The sequence below is a fragment of the Ictalurus furcatus genome, chromosome 2, assembly GCF_023375685.1.
Source record: "Ictalurus furcatus strain D&B chromosome 2, Billie_1.0, whole genome shotgun sequence".
In the NCBI taxonomy this organism is placed as follows: domain Eukaryota; kingdom Metazoa; phylum Chordata; class Actinopteri; order Siluriformes; family Ictaluridae; genus Ictalurus; species Ictalurus furcatus.
Window position 1 is genome coordinate 38,956,502 of NC_071256.1, and position 4,968 is coordinate 38,961,469.

At 42.9% G+C, this 4,968-nt stretch overlaps 1 protein-coding gene across 1 annotated transcript in view; it reads right to left on the reverse strand.

Annotated features, from left to right (window-relative positions):
* Positions 1-4,940: 4,940 nt before the first annotated feature.
* Positions 4,941-4,968, reverse strand: part of syt17 (synaptotagmin XVII) — an 18,263-nt gene continuing 18,235 nt past the window's right edge. The window contains exon 8 of the mRNA XM_053640969.1: positions 4,941-4,968. This exon is cut by the window's right edge and continues 486 nt beyond it. The gene's annotated coding sequence lies outside the window, so the exon portion shown is untranslated.

A 4,968-nucleotide genomic window follows, 5' to 3' on the forward strand; every position in this document is an offset into this window, starting at 1 on the left:
AGCCGCTGACCCTGAAGAGCGGCTCGCGCGGAACGGAGGGAATTCATTTTCCCAATTTATTCCCCGAGCTTCAAAACACGAGAGGAAGCTTAACCTCGATCCGCACGCTGACCTTTGAAGGGTTTGTTCTCTCCGGCACACGGGCCTCGCCAATTAGCGCTCGGAACGTTCTGTATTCGGACTCGAGCAGCTCCTCGGACGGATTCAGAGAAAAAAAACACAGCAAAGAAGAATGGATTTCAGCTTCGGGGGAAAAAAGCACAACTGCTGTGATTAATGTACTCATTATATCAAAGTTAGAACCCGTACAGGTTCTTTGGTTGTCCCTCTGGGCCTTACAGGATAAGACAATGTTTTTTTCTATCAGAAAGGGTTCCAGGTAGAACCTTTATAGGAATTTAAGAACCCCCCCCCCCCCACACACACACTTTTTTTTCCTTTTTCTATTGTACACTTAAGGGTTCTTTGGTTGTCCTAGAACATAAGTCCTAATACAACATATTTCCCTATCAAACGTTTCCATGTAGAACACTTTTAGGAGGTTAAGTCCCCTTAAAGAACCTCTGAATGACCCTTTATTCTAAATTTGCAGAAAATTTAGGAGCCTCAAGAGTTCTTCAGTCTCTTAAAGAATATTCCCCATTAGAGAAAGTTCTTTTTGTTGCTCTGGGAGAACCTTTAAAGCGTCTCTGTAGAACCCTACAATAAGGTATTTCCCACTCAAAATGGTTTCCAAGTAGAACACGTTTAAGAGGCTAAGAACCTTCTAAAGTGAACTCTTGAAAAACCCTCTTTTTTGAGTGGACGCTGATGGAAAATTTAGATACATTAAGGGTTCGTCGTCAACCTGAGAAAACCCTGAAAGGTTCTATATAGAACACTTCAACAAGTAGAACACTATTAGGATTCTAATGGACCCTTAATTATCCCATGAATTCTTAAAGAACCCTTTTCTTTTCCTAAAATGTACCAAAAACTAAATGTTAAACTCCTGACAGGTTCTAGATATTAACCTGTCTAGAAAAGTGTTTTCATGGGTTCTTTAAGTTCTATAACGTCCAGAAAAAAAAAGTAACCAATGTCATTACGCGCAGGACAATGATCCAAAACATCATCAAAATCGACACAAAAATGGTTTACTGACCACACAATCAAGGTCCTGCCATGACCATCCCAGTCCCCTGACCTGAACCCCATAGAAAACCTGTGGGGTGAACTGAAGAGGAGAGTCCACCAGCGTGGACCTGAAATGTGAAGGATCTGGAGAGGTTCTGTATGGAGGAACGCTCTCAGATCTCTCGCCATGTATTCTCAATCCTCATCAGGCGTTATAGGAGACGACTCAGAGCTGTTAAGCGAGACAGCACAAAGTATTGACTAAAAGGGTGCCAATACTTGTTGCAGACCTATATATAACAAAGATTTTTTTCATAAACCTGTGTTTTGTTTGTAATTGTTTGATATCCATGAGAGCAGAGTATTATTGTGAATTTTTTGAAGAAAAGGTTAAACAATAAAGACAATTTTTCACAGCCTTCTTTGCTCATATTTACCAAGGGTGCCAATATTAATGTAGGGCACTGTACACACACGGTCCATATCCAAGTTCACTTCAGATCACTGTGTTCAAGTGGATCTGAGATCAGACCTGCGATGAAAGAAAACGACTACATTCTGTTTACGTCGTCATCGTCATCATCGTCATCATCGTCATCATCATTGTCATCGTCATCGTCATCATCATCGTCATCATCGTCATCATTGTCATCGTCATCGTCATCGTCATCATCGTCATCGTCATCATCGTCATCATCGTCATCGTCATCGTCATCATCGTCATCGTCATCATCATCGTCATTGTCATCGTCATCGTCGTGATCATCATCGTCGTCGTCGTTGTCGTCGTTGTCGTCGTCGTCATCATCGTCGTCGTCGTCGTCGTCGTCATCATCATCGTCATTGTCATCATCATCGTCAACATCATCGTCATTGTCATCGTCATCATCGTGATCATCATCGTCATGATCATCATCATCATCGTCGTCGTCATCATCATCGTCATCATCGTCATCATCATCATCGTCGTTTGTCGTCGTCGTCGTCATCATCATCGTCATCATCGTCGTCATCATCATCGTCATCATCATCATCGTCATCGTCACTGCCATACATGTAGCTGTGCCGTGAGTTTGCCGTCCTCCTATTGGTGGATTGTAGACGAGCGGCGAAGCACATCACGCCTTCTAATGCCTTCTCAACGCTCCACTGACGATTTCTTATACGATGTGTGATCAGGCTGACAACAGTACTGCTTATATTACTTTTAAACGTGAGAAGAATTTCAGCTCAGGTCTCTCTGCGTGTGTGTGTGTGTGTGTGTGTGTGTGTGTGTGTGTGTGTGTGAGGAATAAGTTCAGACAGACTTGAGAAGGTTGCCAGATCCTCACCTGGGAACACTCAATCATCTCTCAAGTACCGAATTCCAAACCAACATGGTGCACGGCTGCCAACAGGACACACACACACACACGCACACACACACACACACTCAGGGTGACCCTGACCCCGACCCGAGTCGTTCCCGGTGGAGTTAAAGCTGCTGGTCCGCTCCTGCACAGAGTGATTACGTGAGTAATGAGCAGGTCAGAGAGAACATTCGCACACAAACAAGCCCTGAATCATCATCATCATCACGTCACTGATCAGGTTACGGCATTCCGGATCTGCGTCGCATCACGCTCGCGCATCAACCGCCGCGCAGAACATTTTCCCCTCAGAAACGATATGACCCAGGTACAAGAACATTCGCTTCTTGTGCAGAGATAAAAATAGATACTGTCAGAGAAATTCTAATGGTTTCCACCACTACAAATACCATTACGAACCATCACCTAACCATTAAAACCATTACTGGTCTTTAACGGTCTCCACTAGCCGTAAAATGCCACCAACACCAGGCAACAAATTACCAGTAGAGACCCACAGGGACCATTACAGTTTCCATTAAAACCAATACAATCTCCATTATAACCATTAAAACCATTAGGGTTTCTATTGCGGTTTTTTTCAGTAGGGATATTTCAGGAAATCAGTTTCTCAGAATGATGTCCTAATGTCCACATCAGGGACTTTTGGGATTAACAAGATCTCTGTTTATAAATAAAAGCGTTACCTCATGTCCCTGACTCACACTGAAATCCAAACTGCATCGTGGGACACGTCGCCTTTTCTCCCGATTTAACTCGACCACAAACCTTTTGTTCGGGCGGCGATTTGGTGCCACGGTGACGACACAGTTGTGTCAGAAGTGTGGGAAAGTTCTGACTGAAACGCATTGAAAAAAAACATACGTGATAACTAGCTAAACTGTCAGCCTGGGTCTTTACCTAGCTTTGCTTGGCATCGGCGTTTGCCGGTTGCCTAGCAACAGTACTCATCGTCATAAAGCAGCATTGCAGAAGACATTTTCATTTCAGCACCTCTTTATTTATTTATTTATTGTGTAATTCTTTCTCTTAAATCTCCAGCATCGCATATTTGTTCAGTTCTTATCATTCGTACACAGTGTAAGTATTATACAGTATATATATATACACACATATTGTCGAGATAAATATACATCTATATGTTCAGCAATAAGTTTATCTAAATAAATATCTTGACTATTGTAAGGCAGTTTGTTTCTGCTTGAATTAAATATTAACAGTGAGATTCACACATACAGAGTGTACAGGTACAGCGTAAAGAGACGGGTACGATATACGGCTACGTTGATTTCGGCGTCACGGCGATGGTCTGAACGCGTAGACGGACCGGGCCGAGGTGTGGACGAGAGACGCGGCAGGACGAGACACACCACTACCACACGGAGATTAAAAACGTACACGGACGTCCGCGGCTTTTATGATCTACTCCAACACCAAAGACAATTCCATCTCACGTGAGAATATTTAAATAAAATAAAAACACGTAAACGCACAAAACTTTCAGTCTGTAGACAGAAACACCTGTGGGAACGTGCATGAAGGACAATAACACGTGTTGAGCTCTATGTGCAGGTGATTTAGTGTTCGAGCTAATTCTGTTTTATTCTGCAAATATTTTCACACCGTATTTTCATGGAAATTTCACCCAAAACCCTGTTTTCATGTGGAATAAACGCGTTAGCTGTGGACACGCAGGGGACGAGAAGAGCTGCTGTGATTGGACACTCATTCTTAAAGGGGACCAGAGGAGCTGATTTGATTGGACAGTCATTTTTAAAGGGGAGATGACAGGAGCTGATTTGATTGGACAGTCATTTTTAAAGGGGATGAGAGGAGCTGATTTGATTGGACACTCATTCTTAAAGGGGACCAGAGGAGCTGATTTGATTGGACAGTCATTTTTAAAGGGGAGATGACAGGAGCTGATTTGATTGGACAGTCATTTTTAAAGGGGATGAGAGGAGCTGATTTGATTGGACAGTCATTTTTAAAGGGGATGGGAGGAGCTGATTTGATTGGACAGTCATTTTTACAGTGGATGAGAGGAGCTGATTTGATTGGACAGTCATTTTTAAAGGGGATGAGAGGAGCTGATTTGATTGGACACTCATTTTTAAAGGGGATGAGAGGAGCTGATTTGATTGGACAGTCATTTTTAAAGGGGATGGGAGGAGCTGATTTGATTGGACAGTCATTTTTAAAGGGGATGAGAGGAGCTGTTTTGATTGGACAGTCATTCTTAAAGGTGGTGAGAGGAGCTGATTTGATTGGACACTTGGCATTTTTAAAGGGGATGAGAGGAGCTGATTTGATTGGACACTTGTTTTTAAATCACAAATGGACCCCATGGTGTGGAACTGAAAGCAACAGCCACATTATTACTGATTAATTTCCAAATACATAAAAAAACAATCAGCTGATTAACAGAAGCGACGGCACCTCCTATAACAGCAGCAGGAGGAGGAGGAGGAGGAGGAGGAGC